Raw genomic sequence first — 18,929 nt, 5'->3', positions numbered from 1 at the left:
AACTTGAGGAGCTAAATCTTCTTAAAAAATAAGCCAAAGATGTGCACATTTACTATATCAATTAAAGAAACAGTCTCAAATAGACATTTTTCTCTATAAATAGCATGTTACATACATTATAGGTGGTATTCAATGCCGCCACCGATGGGGTTTCTGCGTCGAGGTATCCTCGCCATCTAACCCCCTCGCCGGCCGCTCACCCTTTTCTGTGTTCCGGGGTAATCCTCGCCATCAGAGGAAGGCGAGGATTACCCGAACAGCGAGATTCGCCGCTAATGCAGCAAGCCCACTGCATATAGGTGGAAATGGTGAGTGCAGGGGGGTCAGTTGAATACTGACCTGCGAGCTGTGATGGCGAGCTATAGGCATGGCTCACCATCACAGCTCGCCATAGGCATTGAATACACCCCTATGTATCCTTTAAGCTAGCAACATCATTTTACCGTTGACTAAGAATTTGTGACTTAAGGTCCATACACACTGGGTGACTATGCCCAGAATGTATGGACAGCGATGATCGCTATCATCCCTGGGGGAAAACCGCTCAGTGCATACACACTGAGTGGCTTTCCCCCTGCCCGGCGCCGTCAGCGGGGGGCGGACAGCTTTGCATAGCACAGCGCTATGCAAAGCCGTCCTCAAAGCCGCTCATCTGCTGGTAATACCAGTAGATGAACGGCTTTCCCGGCGATGATGCGGGAGCGAGCAGCAGCACTCACTGCTCATCGCCGGGCCATACACACTGGGTGGCTTTGAGCTGAAAGCTGCTCAAACTTGGTGTTTTTCGAGCGGCTTTCAGCTCAAAGTTGCCCAGTGTGTATGGGCCTTTACAGTATCACCATTTACTTTCCCCAGTATGCATTGCAGACATACTAGGCTACTCATAATTAAATAAGGACAGCGAAATGCATTGTTTTTGCACTAGGGGACGTACTGTTGATAGAGACCCCCTTGGGGTCTGCATAGCCATATGGGGAATAGATAAGAATTCCTTTGTCCCAGAGGGTTACGCAAAGCACATATTCAGCTTACATTTAGCATTGCAGCGTTAGCTAAAAGTAACTATGAAATTAGGAACTAGAACGACCTACTCCCAGGTTTGAGGAAGTACTGTATGTGTCTGAGAAGAAACACAAAACCAGAATTTGAACCATGTAAGTCATAAGGTACTTTCCAGATAAACAGCATTAGGGGGGCAGGAATATGGGAGGTCTAGGTTAACCAAAGCTTACAGGAAGTCCGCTACTTTGTTAAAAAATAGAAGTACATGCTTGCTACGCAAGCTCATGTCTGAACCAATGATTGGCCTAACACCTTAATAAAACCGATCTGTTAGGATCCGCCTCCAGCGGATCTGTGTTATGCGCAGATTCCCATATTCTGTGTGTAGTTTCATGTTCTCCCTGGGTTTATCCCAGCCTGTGTGTGTGTGTGTTTACTCGCTGGTGGCATCCAGTGGTCAGCCTGGGCCATTGCAGCTCACTTTCAGTGCTGTGTGTTCTGGACTCAGGTGTCTTGATTAGGCTCCTAGCCTGCAGTGCACACCTTTAGGCAATGTGTAATCAGCACCACATTGTGCTCACTATAAAGACTCTCTGCTCACACACTCCGGGGCCAGTTATAGTATTCAGTTGCATTGTTCAGTTCGTTGTAGTCCACTCTGTCCTGCTTCAGTCAGCGTTCTGTCAGCCTATGTCAGAGTGTGTTCCTGGTCCTGGTTCCTGTTGGGAGCCTTCCTATTGCTCCACGCCTGTCCTGCCCTGCCTGGTTTGGTCCTGCTGTGTCTGGGATTCAGCTTGTCTGCCCGGCTGTACACTCATCTGCCCAAGAGATCTGCAAGTGGTGGTCTGGGACTCCGTCATCTTCTCAGATAAGTCAGGGGTTACCCTGTCTTTCTCCTTACGCAGTTTTGACACACGGTGTCACTGGGCATGATAGTCATTTCTTTATATAACATCTCATTAGCATTGTTGCCATTTCATTATATAACATCTCATTAGCATTGTTGCCATTTCATTGTATATCATCCCACTTGCATTGTTACCAGTCAGTGTCACCTGCTCAGCCCGTATTACTTCTTTGGGCTTCTGGGAGTTCCCCGGTATAGGGATTTAGTTAGCTTTTTCCCCTTGCTCTCTCCTGGCCTCGGCGGACGTGTTGTCATTTCCTAAGACCTGCCTGTAGCGAAGTGGGGCGGACCTAATTCGCCCTTCAGCCGAGACGGGCCCAGGTGAAGCCTAGCACCGCACACGTCCGTCGATTCCAGTCAGAGGCAACGGAGTTAGGGTACCGGGGATACTCCCAGAATCCTTACACGATCTTATTAAATAAAACTAGTTTTCTTTTAAAACATTATGTTTGGGAGGGTGAATGTCTGAGTTCTGCTGCCAAGCACACAAGGATGGAAGGAGGGTGAGGGCAGCAGGGTGATTTGGCATACACTGACTGGCTGGGGGGGGGGTTTGCACACACTGACTGACTAGGGGAGATTTGGCACACACTGACTAGCTGGGGGGATTTGGCACACACTGACTGACTGGGGAGATTTGGCACAATCAAACTAAAGTGCTGTGGGACATTTCAGGTGTGCCTCCATGCCTCCATCATACTTTTTCCAATAAAAATAGATTCATATATGGAATGGTGTTATTTCTTTTTTATGTGGGAGGGAGTTTTGGCATTATACTGCTGTATGTCATTATCATTGTACCACTAAAATGCAGCTACTGTTCCATAACATATTGCTTGTCCTTGCTGTACAAATGATTGAAGAGTATGTTTAAGTGTTTCTTGACAATGCACAAACCTTTGCTCCCTTTTAGAGTCTGCCAAAATTACCCATTGTATTTTGTTGTTTTTTTTAGCAAATATATAAATGTTATCACAATGAATTGTCTATTTATTTGTACACCTAGATGGGTTATTGCTCTAAAGTACAATAACAAAAATTACATTTTCTATCAGTCAATGGGGAAAATTTACTAAGACAAATACATAAAAAAATTCATATGTTCATAGTAAAAAACAAATTTTTAAGGTGTATTCGTATTTTTGGCATTAACTATGCCAAAAATACGCATATTCGTATTTACTAACCGGCCGTATTTTCAATACGGGCAGTAATTATCGGCCATTAGCGGGATACGCCCGCTAATGACCAGCCAAATACGCTTGGAAAATACACTTAATTTTCCAGGCGTATTTGGCTTCAGCCTGGCACGGATCAGTCAGATACGAGCAGGCTGCAGTGTAAAAAATAAATAAATTTAAAAAACGGTGTGCCCCCCCCCCCCCCTCCCCCACGGGCATAGCCAGCACCAGGCTGAAAGAGCCGGGGCTGGTTCTAAAAAATCAGAAAACCAGCCAAATATGCAGGGGACAAAATGACTAGGGGACCCCTGTATTTTAAGAATTATACCCCAGGCCCAACCAGCCAGCAGGGTAATGCCACAGATGGGTGAAGACTTTTTATACAAGTCCTCCCAGGCCAAAGCATTCATCCCTCTGACTGGTCAGCCTGGCCAGGGGTCCTGGGGGAGTGGGGACCCCTCCAATAAAGGAGAAATTCGGCTCCTGATTGGCCACTAGGTATGTACCAAGACCTGAAAGTCAGTACGGATGGTGTAATGGTTAGCATTACTGCCTCACAGTGCTGAGGTAATGTGTTTGATTCCCACCATGGGTCTAACTGTGCAGAGTTTGTATATTCTCCCCGTACTTGCGTGGGTTTTCTCCGGGTACTCCGGTTTCCTCCCACAATCCAAAAATATACTTGTAGGTTAATTGGCTCCCAACAAAATTAACCCTATAATGTCTGTGTGTGCGTGTGCTTGTGGTAGGGAATATAGATTGTAAGCAGGGACTGATGTGAATGTTCAACTATACTCTGTAAAGCGCTGCGGAATATGTATGGGCTATACTGTATAAGAAACTGTTAATAAATAAATAATAAAGTATTTTACTTTCGGATCTTGTACATGAAAGCTAACACAATGTGAAAACTGCTTTAGCATTTGAAAAGGTGCCGATCCTTCCCTCCCCCAGCACCTGCTCCCCTGCTTGCTCAGTCTCTCCTGGCTCATTACAGCCGTCACTCACCCACCAAGTGGAGCCTGTGTTCCTAGCAGCTGAACACACAACTGCTGCAGCCTGCAAGGACTTCCCTGGCAGCTCCATTCTCTGGTTAGTGATGAGTGGATGGACATCCATATACGTAAATATATGCTTATATATATATTTGAACATTAATTATAATTTTGATTACATATATATATATATATATATATATATATATATATATATATATATATATATATATATATATATATATATAGACAGTATACCAATCTGCGCAAAGTCCCAAAATATTTTCAATGGGTTCCGTCCATGGAGAGGTGATACGGGCAGCTCAACTTCAATGGAGGTTAGCTTGTACCTCACAGAGCAAAGGACATAGAAGAAAAATAGAAGGAGCGCACCAATGAGTGTAACAGTTTGACTTTTACTGGTAAAAAGTAATAAGAGTACATACATATAGGTAAAGAATAATCAGCATATCAACCGTGTCGTATTGCACAAGCCACGTCTGGACAAGGGCAGCAGAGTCCACAGCACTGGCGGGGTGGTCACAATGGATCTCACAGATGGAAGTCAGCCATGCGGAGGAACGGTATCAAGCGTGTCAAACAGGAAGATCAAGACCGGACGGAACAGCTGATGGAGCAGTAGACTCGTCTGGAAACCACGCCCCAACGCGTTTCGTCACTACGGACTTCGTCAGGAGGCGTGGTTGTAGGTAAGTATGACAGGGTTTAAATAAGGTGCTGATTAGCTATCAATTTGATATAACAAGTATCACATGAAAAACAATTACACACAGACATGTTTAATTAACAAATTCAGACCAGTGAGAAAAAAATCAAATCACCGGCTGAAATTACAACAATAATGACAGAACGAATTTTAATGCAATATCTAAAAAACTATCTAAAAAAAGACAAATATTATAATATGTAAAGAGATTCTAAAAATGCCCAATATTACAATTCATTAACGATAAAAAAGAGAAGAAATATAAATAAATATATATATATATGCATAATCAATATATACAATGCAAGTTTAAAATAGACCAAACTGTATATGCATATACAGTGCAATATTTGTCTTTTTTTAGATAGTTTTTTAGATATTGCATTAAAATTCGTTCTGTCATTATTATAAATATTATAATATGTAAAGAGATTCTAAAAATGCCCAATATTACAATTCATTAACGATAAAAAAGAGAAGAAATATAAATAAATATATATATGCATAATCAATATATACAATGCAAGTTTAAAATAGACCAAACTGTATATGCATATACAGTGCAATATTTGTCTTTTTTTAGATAGTTTTTTAGATATTGCATTAAAATTCGTTCTGTCATTATTGTTGTAATTTCAGCCGGTGATTTGATTTTTTTCTCACTGGTCTGAATTTGTTAATTAAACATGTCTGTGTGAAATTGTTTTTCATGTGATACTTATTATATCAAATTGATAGCTAATCAGCACCTTATTTAAACCCTGTCATACTTACCTACAACCACGCCTCCTGACGAAGTCCGTAGTGACGAAACTCGTTGGGGCGTGGTTTCCCGACGAGTCTACTGCTCCATCAGCTGTTCCGTCCGGTCTTGATCTTCCTGTTTGACACGCTTGATACCGTTCCTCCGCCTGGCTGACTTCCATCTGTGAGATCCATTGTGACCACCCCGCCAGTGCTGTGGACTCTGCTGCCCTTGTCCAGACGTGGCTTGTGCAATACGACACGGTTGATTTGCTGATTATTCTTTACCTATATGTATGTACTCTTATTACTTTTTACCAGTAAAAGTCAAACTGTTACACTCATTGGTGCGCTCCTTCTATTTTTCATATATATATATATATATATATATATATATATATATATATATATATATATATATATATATATATATATATATATATATATATATATATATATATATATATATATATATATAGAGAGAGAGAGAGAGAGAGACCGGCACTCAGGTTCTGGATATATCTTTACATCTTGATACACGCGTCTGCAGGCAGGTCAACAGTGCTTCTCCCCCCCCCCCCCCCTGCATTCTCAGGTCATATAAAAAAGCTTGTCCGGTTGGTGAAACTTGATTGGCCGGGTGAATAAAGGGGAGTGTCTTGAATGTGAGAAGACATCTCTGTTGTCCGTTTTCATCTTTCCATCAAAAGGACATCGATCTTCCCCCTCAAGAATCCTGGGTTGAGTGGTGGTGTCAGAGGTGAAGTATTGCTGGGGAACCTGATTGTGTATACATTTTTTATCTTTTTTTTCTTGTTTTTATGGTGATTGGACTTCTCCTTTGGAATAAAATAGTTTTTTCAACTATAAAAACGACTGGAGTACTATCCCAATGCCGCGCTTGGCATAGGTGCCGATTCTGTGGGTGCTCAAGGGCCCGAGCACCCACGGAAATTGATGAGCACCCACGGGCCCGAATCCCGCTGCTGGGCCACCATATTAACTTGCTAATTTGCGCCTGCAGCACCCACATCGCTGGACCCACCACCTGGGAAACAGTATGCCGGGAAGAGTGTATTCTGTTTGCGGAGTACCTGCACTGTGGGGGCATTTATGTACCTGCACTGTGGGGGCATTTATGTATATGGAACTCTGTTGTTGTAATTTGAATATTGGAGACAACTGTGCTCCATAATATAAATTGGTATTATTTTGTGGCCACACCCCTTCCCCATGAAGCCACTCCTCTATATTTTTGGCTTGAGCACCCACCAGCAAAAACATAAAATCAGCACCTATTGCGCTTGGAGTGAAAGATACCTTTTGGTGAAAATAGGGCATGTCCCAAAGGTGAGCTTTACTTCAAGGGGTGGTTTCCTATTGGGTGCTCATAAAAAGATCTGGAGGAACAAAGATACCTTTATAGGCACATAGGGCCTGTACTACAGGTCAGTAAGAAGGGATCGATTCGGTGGATGTTGCCTTTATTGGGAGACACTGAGTATTGACCATACCCTTTCTTTTATCCCTCTTTCCTGCGGTGGATGGGTATTCGTGAAGAAACCATACCTGAGTGAAAGAGGAGTGAACTTTACATCTTAAAAAACCAGACAGCGCAATTGTGTCCACCACTTGTGTATTGTGTGTATTTGGATTTGGGGGTTGGTATCCCCAGGTGCGATACTCTGCTGCAGTCAGATTTGCCGCAAAGTAGATTTTCTGTTTGTCTACAGAGAGCATGTTTAAAAGCAATAGAAGCAGATAAAAGTTTCTGAGAAACATTCAGCCTCATTGTCAGATTGGGCCACGAAGGGCCTATCGGGAAATGCAGTGATAGGGGCCTTTATTTAGGGGTGTCTCCTTTTTCACCCGTTGCAGCGAATCTTGTTTTGGATTCGCTGCAGTCACCAGGCTTCCGGAGGGCTGGAGCATTCGCTGCCAGCCCTCCTTCTCCCCCTATTCAATGCCTCAGGGGCTTGCTGCCCCCTGCTTACGTCATGTGTATAAAAAATTAAATAAAATAAATAATAAATATATATTCGTGTGCTGCTATTCACATAATAAAATTACAATTTTTTTGACACCAATAAACAAAACAAAACCCTTTATTTTAATAGAACACATTCCAGATTACCTTAAAAAGATGTTGAATGCAAAACAGTGAATCATGGTGAAAATCATGCTGAAAGCAGTTCTCCATCCTAGCATTGAATACACTCTTGGCAAATCACAATGAAAACCCCATTGAAATACACCAGCGACTTGCAGCGAGCATGAAACAGAGAACTGGCCGGCATTCACTGTTCGCTTTTCGGTGAACAGTAAACATTGAATTGGGTGAATCAGATTTTCAGTGAAAAAGACTCACCGCAGGGAGTGAAAACAACCCGATTCGCCGAAAAAAAACCTGCCAACGTTGCTGTGAAAGATGTGCAAAATATCCGCTAAAAGATGCCAGCGTCGCTCATAGACTTTTTTTTTTTTTTTTTTTGCGCAATGGTTAACCAAACTCCAATAAATTGACTTAAGATCATTTGCTGGCAATAAGTAAAGTAATCCATATTCAACAACTCCCTGTGTTTTTAGCAGATATTTTGCACAAATTACTCACAGCAACATTGGCACTCAAAGGTCCCTTTCACACGTTCAGACTCCTGCCAGGTGGCAAAACCCCGCAAGGCCAAAAGCAGTGATGCACACAGTAGTTAATAATGGACCATTCACACGGGAGGGCCACGGCCCAGCCGCCCGGTTGCAGCCGGATTCCACCACTGGAAAGGATGGCTGCCAGGCTGTGACCATCCCCACCATTGTAAACTCCTGAGTGCGGCACAGCTTCTTGGCCATGCGGGGTTTCGTCCCCAGGCAGAAGCCAGAACATGTGATAGGGGCCAAAGGGTTAATAAAACAAGACGTGTAGCAGTGGTATATCTGAGGGTATAGATTTTTACCTTTTCATTTATATATGTCTAGTGCATAAGTGATGCTATTTACTATACTTTGACCAAAATATAAATCTTAATAAACATAACCCTACAGTAGTATCATGTAAAATGGAACATGGCAGTGTGGCTGGTTTACCTTAAACAATGTGAGTACTAAATAGTGCTAGTAAGCACATATAACCAACAATAAATGATAAATGATACCCAAATATTCCATTTGCATTTGATCCATTTGCCTGCATTTATATTTAGAACTGCGCCCACCCCCCTGCTCCCCTGGAAAAAAACCTGCGCCTGCCCACCATCCAAATACAGCCATAGCAATTTGCACTCAAAATCCATTGCATTACACATGGGGCCTTATTCTGGTTCATTCCCTTGGAGGCGTGCACGCACCCTTGCAAAATGAACCAAACCCTGCCTGCGAATGTTTAGCCCGCACCACCCATTCGCACGCCAAATTCGTTCCCAAGGTTTGTGAGTGGATGTTTTACATGAACATCCATTTGCATGCCAGTGGGAACCACCCGCATCTTTCGATGGCCGCTGACCATCGAATTATGGCGAACTTGCACACATATGTAAGGGTGGCCAAGACCACTTGTACATATGAAATGTTGCTGCGCATGTGCAAAGCATCGGTCCCCGTGCGAACAAGCGGCCGCTGCAAATGAACAAGAAAAAGCCACATAGTGTAGCAGTTAAGTGTGTGTGTGTGTGTGTGTATGTGTGTGTGGGGTGATTTTGCTATGGGGCTTTTTGCTTAGCATAGTTGTTGGTATAAGCCTGGGGTTAAATACATTTCTACAAAGATATGTCCCTATAATATGATTTCAATTTGTTTGACAACCAGTCATTCTTGCTAACATTCAATGAGTATATATACTGTATGTAAGGCAGATTAAAGCCTTGCACAATTGGTACAACTTAAATTGCATCATTACTGAGTAAAATAGGATTATTAACATAAAATAAAATACATTGAAAGATTTAAAGGTGAATGTCAAATATAAATAAAAAAATACTGTACATGAATATGTCTACAAGTTAATCTGAAAAAAAAAACCCTCTATGGGCGGTATGTAATAGCATCCGTGTTCAGTGTCCATACGGGATGCTGGCTGGACTTTGGACTTTTACATTTTTTTAATCAATCATTTACAAGGCACAAGATCACCAATGTCACAGCCTTGTCTCCAGTTTTTAATAGAGGAACAGCTCACCGTTTGAAGTCAGCAAAGCATTTGTAACAATTGGAAGCTTTCTTGAATGAAACTTGTACATGCCCAAGGAATCAAACTAACTCAGTTATCTTGTGAAGAAGATATGTAAAGCCAGAAGAATGCTTTAAGGTCCTGGTTAACCCTCTCTGTTTGCCCATTGGACTGGGGAGGTTATGCTGTGGAGAAATTTTACTTCACTTGCAGAGCAACAACAAAGGGATTTCCAAAAACGGGTTACAAATTGTACATTGTGGTCATTTCTGCATGGAGTCTATGAATCCTGAAGATATTCTGCACAAATACTTGAGTGAACTTGGGGGTGGAGGATAAACCAGTGAGTGGTATAAAGAGTACCATCTTAGAAACCGATCTACCACTACCCAGATGATATTACAAACCTGAGACTTAGGGAGTTCTGAAATGAAACACATGGATATATGTGTCCATATATGCATAGGAATAGGCAATGGGAAGAGTGTACCCATGGGAGTATGACAATGTACTATATGTTGGGCACATGTAAAATAAGAGGCTACAAGTCTTAAGAGGTGTCTTGAGGATATGAAGAGAGGTGAGGCATGAGTTCAGGACAGCAATTTCAGTTGAAGCTCGGGAGATACAAACATCTTCCTCAGAGGTGGCACAGAGAAAACATGAGTGGCAGCAAATGCAGTTGGACTGATAATGGGATGCTGATCATGAGGTAGGTACTCCTGCTCAAAGGGTTTTTTTTTTGCAGTAGAGTGCAAGAGAAGACTGATTATGTCTTACCTGGGGCACGCTTAAATGATGTATTTGTGTAATATTATAAAGAATTTAAAATATAACTTTTATTTGTTGTATTTTTTAAAAGGAAGGGTGACCTGTTTCACGTTATGGGATATAAGAAGTTTCGGTACTTATGTAGTATCTGGGCTGCCGATTTTTTGATTGTATGCCTTAAGTTAAGGCATACAATCAGATGCGATGCGATGCGATATCGCATCGCATCGCATCGCATCGCATGCGACCATCGGATGCGATGACCCGATTTTTCCATAGGAATCAATGTTAAAATGGACTGAGTCCATTTTAACATGGAATTCAATGGGAAAAAGGGGTCCTTTTCATACCCCTACTATCCAAGTGGGCATGGAGTTGGATATAAACCTGTGGCGAGCGCAGCGAGCCACCGAGCCCGAAGCGTGGCGAGCGAAGCGAGCCCCGCGAGGGGACGGTATTCTGTGTCCCCTCGCGGGGCTCGCTACGCTCGCCACGCTTCGGGCTCGGTGGCTCGCTACGCTCGCCACAGGTTTATATCCAACTCCATGCCCACTTGGATAGTAGGGGTATGAAAAGGACCCCTTTTTCCCATTGAATTCCATGTTAAAATGGACTCAGTCCATTTTAACATTGATTCCTATGGAAAAATCGGGTCATCGCATCGCATCGCATCGCATCCGATGGTCGCATGCGATGCGATGCGATGCGATGTACCCGATTTAGAAATCGGCAGCCCAGATACTACATAAGTACCGAAGTTTCTAAAGATACTCTTATCCCAGTTTGATATTTTGCATCAATACAAAAAGTATATAAATTTTTAATCATATAATTTAAAACATGTGATTCTGTTCTCCAGTCGCGTAAGTTTACTTATTCAATAGGTGGACTATTGATTGATGGATTCCCCTTATAATTTATAAGGTATCCTGAATATCTCCTGTTGTATCATATAACAAAAATATGGGGCAATCCTCCCTGCTTTGTTCCTCTGTTTGTAAACAATTTCTTGTCTCCCAGTGACATGTAAATTCTGCACACTGATTTGCCAAAATAAATTAAATAAAGAGAAAAATAGAGAGAAAAATTGTGTGTTTTTGTGTCACAGTATATCACTTCTGCTTTCTGGTATCTTAGGCTAGTATCAGATACCAGATGAGAGAGAGATAAAGTTGTGTTTCCAAACACTAAAAGTTTTGAATAGAGGGCAGTGTCGGCTTATGCTTGTCGTTATAGATTGCTCAGGACGTCCCTGTTGCTTAGTTTGCAGCGCAGGGTGTCTGCCCAGCTATCTGACTGAGAGTGCCTTGCTGCAGAAAATGTAAAGGGTAGGAATTTTGTTGCCTATATCCCTATCTGTAAGAAATGTTTCTGAGGAAATGTGAAGTAATGACTGTTCTGCTGTCCGGCATCAGCATTAGTTGCCTCAAATGTCAGATGAGAGACAATCAGCCAATTGCTCTCAGATTAAAGTGATAGATCAAGGTAGCAGCTTCTGCTGTTTTGAAAGTATTCCCTGTCACTCCCTCTGTTACTTATAGTATTGCAGAGAATAGTGTCAGGTTGTCAGAATGAGAGAGTTGCTAATGGAAAGAGATAATGGTTTTTAGTTTTTAGTAAAAAAAAATAGGACAGTTTGCAGACTGAATTGGTAAGATTTGTTGCACAGTGTGTGCTTAAATGTGTCCAGAGTTGTAACTGACACACTGCACTGACACCCACATTAGAGGCATTGACCTCAAAGAGAAAGGGCCTATCAGTGTCAGGCTGCTGGAGAATAGCAGCCAAGCTGAAGGCATGGTTTAGCAGACAAGACTTCTTCAGACAAAACTGCGAAGTTGGCTCATTTTCGGGTGAGTTCTGTAATTGGAGAGATGAGCGTGAAGAATCCTTTAATACATTTCTATCATAATTGACAAAGCCAATAAAGTGCTGGACATCTTTAAGGGTGGTTCGTTGGGACCAACCATTGAAAGCCTTGTGCCCAAAATGATGTCCCCCAAGAAAGGGATATAGGACACCTCAAAGGTACACTTGGAAAGTTTACCATACTATTTATTTGCTCGTAAATGGAACAAAACTTATTTGACTTGATGACGATGAGTCTGGAGATCCTGTGAGAATATTAGGATGTCAAGATACACCACAAGGAATTCATACAGAAAGTGCATTACTTAATTTAAAGGGCATTACAAGATACTCATAATGCCCATCTCGGGTTTTGAGAGCTGTCTTCCATTCATCACTCTCATGTATTCTAATGAAATGATATACTTCTCTTACAGTAGGTCAAGTTTCATACAAAACAATTCTGTGTTGAGAGGGAGAGGGTAACTTATGCAGTTGTATACACCTCCATCTTTCCATTTTATTAAGAGGAAGGGTAGATGAATAATTTTTGGAGATTTTCCTGAATGTATTCAGCCATCGCTTTAGTTTTTGGTACAGACAGTGGGAATGTAAGTCCATTGGGAGGGGACTTTCTGGGAAGGAGGTCAATGGGACAATTCCATTTGCAGTGAGGGGGGTAACACATCAGCAGCCTGTTCCCTGAAGACATTTCAAAACTCTTCATACACAGAGGGCTGACCGGACACGGGTTTTATTTTAGAAGATCGGATAAGTGTTACTTCACCTACACACTGCTTCTGACAGTAGTCCCTCCATTACTCAATCTGGAGAGACTTCCAATTGAAGCGGCGGTTGTGGAGATGTAACAACAGCATACAGTACATAGTGTAATATCAAGAGGATTTGGGAATGATGACAAACTCAATATGCTTTTGATGAAGAACCCCAGTGCAGAACATAACAGGAGGTGTCCGATGTGTAATATCACTGACAAGAATTTTATAACAATCTACCACAGTCAAGTAGAGATGCCAAGTTGATGGGGTAACCGGTATATTACATCTCTTAATGAAGTTGGAGGGTATAAAGTTTGTCACTGCCCCAGAGTTACCCAGGGAAAATAAATGTTGGGAATCTACTGGGGGCACTAGGTTTACTGGTAACACAAGGTCAGGAAAAAAAGAGGAGAATTTATAAAGCAACCTAACCTGACTCCCATATTACAGGTTAGGGCATGGCATTTCCCAGATGTTCAGGATGGGACCCAATGAAGTGACTGGGAGCAGCACAAAACAAACATAATTTTTCTCATTGCCTACTGAATCGTTCTACCGGTGATAACCTACATCTACCTACTGTATTTGCATAGGTTCTTCTGTACTGGATGTTACTGGATGATGCAGAGGCTGGGAGGAAATTATTTTTCTGTTTTTCTAGACCTCTCTATCTCTCTTTTAGACAAAGATATATCTATTCACACAGGGAAATAAGATCATCTATCTGCTCTGGTGACTAGCTCATCCTTGATACATGCCAAAACTCCTAACCAGAAGACTGCAGTTAATGCTTCAAAGTTCAGTTCAGAGGCCGCGGTTTGTAACTGAATCATAAATTGCTCCATGAGACGAGACCCCTGTTTGATGTGGAGTATCTCTGTAGAGGTGGGCGCAGCCCTTCCTGGCTCATCAAATATCCACCGGAATGTGGTGATGAATTTATCATAATCAGTAAGTAATGCATCAGTTCTTTCCCATAGCAGTGAAACCCAGCTTAATGCAAAACAAGTTAGCAGCAAGACAATGTAGTCTATCTTGGTCCTAGCTGAAGGGAACTTCTGTAGCTGGAGTTGAAATTGGATGTCACACTGATTAAGAAACCCTCTACAGGAGTTGCCATCATAATTGCTGGGGGCAGACAGACATGCGACAAAATGCTGGAGCATGAGCAGCAGGTGGAGGTGATCTGAGATACTGATGGAGGGCATCCAGGTGAGTGGACTCCTTATGTAGGTAGGTGATCACTTGCTGCAGTTTGGCTTCTTGCATCCAATGTGACATCTTGAATAGCCACTGGCCCCACACTGTGGTCATGTGCCAAGTCCATCAGCCCTTAAACAATCTGTCATGGGCTGGTCTTGTTTTGTTACCGGTAATGACCTGGGGGAGCCAGGGGGGGTGCAGGGAAGCAGAAGATAGGTGGTCTGAGGTAGTGATAGCTCATGCATGGAAGTACTCTGGGAGGATACACAGTAGACAGAAAATTGTCAAGACCTGAAGCAGAGGCACCGAATCTAATTTGCAAGGGTTTCACCAGTCTTTGCTGCGCCTCATGTGTAGGTCACAGCCCTCTGCCCAGGTTCTCTGTGAGACTGAAGTGGCTTATAAAGAGTAGTGATACTGGTGAATGTTGGGATGCTTAACCATCGATGGTGGATCCAATGGTACTGGATGTGGTACAGCAAACACTGGAGAAAGCAAATACTGGAGATCACCAACGTAGTGGTACTTAGACTGTGGATGACAGGTCGGTATGGCAACCAATGATATCAGGGTTGGTCTGAAAACTGATGGTATTGGGTTAATGATAGGAGCAGGGTCAGACTGGAAACTGGCAGACTGATTGTGTAGCCTGGGAGCCAATGGTAGAGTCAGTCTGGGAACCAATAGTGCAGCCTGGGAGCTGAGGGTAAAGTCAGTCTGGGAACTGATGGTGTAACCTGGAAGTCAATGGTAAAGTCTGTCTAGAAACAAATGATGCGGCTTGGCAGCCGAAAGTAGTGGCGGCCTGGGAGATGATGGTACAGCCTGGAAGTCAATGGTATTTTCAGTCTGAAAATCAATGGTACAGCCTGCAGTAGAATACCTGTGTCCTACTGTTACCTTCTGCCAACTGAGTGGCCACCCTCAATAAGGACATTTAATTTGATATTATTGGTCATAGAGGAGGCCACCAGCTACCATAAGGAATTGAGTATGAAAATATCTGAGCTTGTAACTACATCAAAAATCCTGTTATCGCAAGATACTGAGGGTGATCGGTTGAACAAAATAAGCAATGATCTTGAATAGTACAGACGAGAATTGATCAATTACAAATAGCATAAATTGACAGTGGTGGAGAAGGATTATGCTGATAACACGTTTTATCCCTGGGCCACAACTGGGAATAGTTCAGCATTTAGCAATCCTAATATTCCACAAACCAACAAACCACACAATCCCTCATTAGGGGTTTTCTACACCAGGAGGGGCTACCAAAACCTCCACTGCCAAAAAAGGCAAGAAGCCCTAAACACCTTATCGTATAAGCTTTTTTTTCCAATAAAAATTACTCTTTTAAACAAGGGTCTGTCGTTTGTTCCAACTTTCCGTTTTCAGGAATTCGAATGGAAGACTATCATCGCAATATCAAATTAAAGGAATTTTTTCAAGATCGGTCCAATATCCCATCATTAGCAGTGGTCCATCTATTTAAACTGCAATTTGGCACCCAAGACAAATGGAGAAATCCTTCTAATTTATCTAAGGAAGAATTCCTGGCCTTAAGAAATTTGAGCAAAAATCACCAACTAATGCTCCGTGCAGCAAACACAGGGAGAGCCAAAGTGTTACAGGAAAGGGACCAATATGTTCAGGAGATTTACAGAAAATTTTACATCCATCGAGTTTACCGAAAGATCCCTCAAGATCCTACCAACATCTTTTAAAAAGATCTTGATGCCCTGTTAAACACGGCATTTGTTAATGGTACTATCAATAAGACCACAAAAGAAGATTTAACTGTACAGTTTCCAGTAGTCCCTATCCTATACGCACTCCCCAAAATACATAAAAACCTGGAGTGCCCTCCTGGACGTCCAATCATAGGAGCATGTAACTCTCTATCTGGCATTGTAGTGAGATATTTGGACTACTTCCTTCAACCAGTGATACAATATATCTAAAAGATACCACCAATTTATTAGTGAAACTACAGGGTCTATGTACATTGCCAGAAGTATGTACCCTAGCATGTATTGACATATCATTGTATACAAATATATATAACAAGAGATTAAGTGGCAAAATCCACTGCAAGGGTCCAACCTTTTTCTTACAGTTGCTTTAGAAAACTCTCACAAACAACTATTTAATCTTCAATGATGGGTACTACATCCCACTCCTGGGATGTGCCATGGGGTCAAACATGGTCCCCAGTTTTGCGAACGCCTATATGTTCGCCATCGTACAACATCTGTTTATTAAGAATGCCCCATTTGCCCACCGCCTACATTTTTCACGATATAATGACACTATTATGGTAATCTGGGCCAATACAAAAGAAGAGGTCAACATCCATATGGAGAACATCAACCAGATGGATGAGACTATCCATTTCACCTTTCTGAGCAATTACATGACTTTCAACTATCTACATGTGAAAATCAGCAGAATTAACAGTCACCGGAAAACTGACATCTTTTACAACGCCACTGACAATTCTACACACGACGAGTCAGCACCCAGTGCCATTAAAGAAAGGCCTACCTTATTGGCAATTTTTATGAAATAGGGGAATTTCCAGTTACGACAGCCAGGTGGTCATACAAATGGAGGCAATGTTGCAGAAATTTGTGGAAAGTAAGTATGTATTTTATAATTTTGTATTTTAATGTGTATTTACTGTATTAAATAATTATTAAGTAAAAATCAATATCAAAGATCAACACAGTGCGCTCTCTTTATTTTTGTTGTATTTGTGGAAAGAGGCTACAATCAAGGTGACCTCCAAGTTGCCATGAATAAACAAACACCCTGTAGCGAATATCTATCCATTATACCCAATAAGGAAGAAGCAGCTCATCCAATTTTACCATTGGTTACTTCTATCTCCACAGCAAGCAGTGTAATTTCTGGTACATCTAGAAAATATTGGCCACTTATTAAAACCGATAAAAATCTAAAGAGTTTACTGAATACACAATTTATGAACTGCCATAAAAGGGGCTGGAATATAAAAGACTGGCTTGTGAGAAACAATGTAGCTATCCCTAGAAATCCAGTCACCAGTTCCTTCCTGAGCAGAAAACCAGGGGCATATAATTGTACAGGCTGTACCACATGTCGATACATGGAGATATGCAATTACATAGTACATTCACATTCGGGACAGAAGATACTAATAAAGCACATCCTGTCATGTATCAGTAAATGTATTATTTACTTGATGTGGTGACCATGTGGCTACCTGTACATTTCAAAGCGAGGGCAACACAGCATCGATCGGCGCTGGATTTGGCACTGGAGGAGAAAGACCGCAACTAGCTGTTTGCACACGCTTTTAAGACAGCACACCATACTTTAGCAACTTTGAGATGCAAGCTATTTGACCTTGTACCTCCACTGAAGCAGGATGGAGATTGCAACAAATTATTATTACAACTGGAGGCCAGATGGATCCACCTTTTAATCATGGTGGCTCCATTTGCCCTCAATGAGAATGTATCCCTGAGTTGCTTTCTCTAAACCTTCTTCATGTATATGGTCATTGTTATAGTTCATATTTTTTAATCCTTCATATTTTTGTTGTCTTGTTGTTTGTCAGTTTTTCATTTTTCTAGTGTTTCCACACGATTAATTTGGTTGCCTGACTATTGTTGGGCTTTGCTCTGAATCTATAGGAGTGTGAGTGACTTCCAGGTCTCCTTTGGTCCAATGGTGTAACTCCTAGACCACACTATTTGTAATCTTAAATTGTTTGCAATATAAGTCTATAATCAGTATTTTTCAGTTAGTGGTGTCCCTCTTTTTGCAGCAACATTTTTAGTGTGTTTTTTTATTATACTGTTGTATATGTCCTTATAATTTTTTTTTGTATTGATGTATTTGGTGTACTCAGATGGCCTCCCTCCTGTCCCCGCACCCCATTAGTGCCTTATTATCTATTTGCACCAGGTGCATTTTTGTGTATACTTTCATAATGAAGTGGCATTTTTGCTGTGCCCCCAATTTCAAATAGATCTGCAAGTGCTGTGGAGCAGTGTCGATAGAGATAATATCTGCATCTATAAGAGATCGCGCTAGCAGGTATCAGCTGGGCACCGCCATATTGTTGTAATGTTACCTAGCATCTGGCTGAAGCCTAGGCATGGCTGTGTGATACGGGTGTGCCACGTGATTCATGACATCATCTCCCTGCGTCCCGGAAGTTGTGGCATTGGGAGGCTGTCTGATCTATCTGGCTGTAAGTATAAATGTCTGTATCTGTGTTTTGTATTTATTCCTGATGAAAATTACCTTAGGGCAATTGAAACATTGACCTGCTATACAATGTCTGCTGGTGTTTTTTTCTGAAATCCGGGGAGTTACGACTATCATTTGGATACATTTGGACCCTAGCATTGCTCTTGTTTCTTGGATGGCATCCAGGCACCTTGTTCTTATTAAGTGGAGAGCCAGTCATTTTGCTATTGTATTGTTACTTGCTGCCAGAGATACAGTAGTGGAAATATCTGGCAGCAGGTAACAGCAGGACACAGGTATCCAGGTTCCTCCAGGCTTGTTCAAAGATTTTCCAAAACAGTCACACTGCGGCAATCTGGTGTCTGGCCAGT

This window comes from Crinia signifera, chromosome 5 (assembly GCF_055691185.1).
Source record: "Crinia signifera chromosome 5, ASM5569118v1, whole genome shotgun sequence".
NCBI lineage: Eukaryota > Metazoa > Chordata > Amphibia > Anura > Myobatrachidae > Crinia > Crinia signifera.
The sequence above is the reverse complement of the archived record's forward strand: the minus strand, read 5'-3'. Positions refer to the sequence as shown.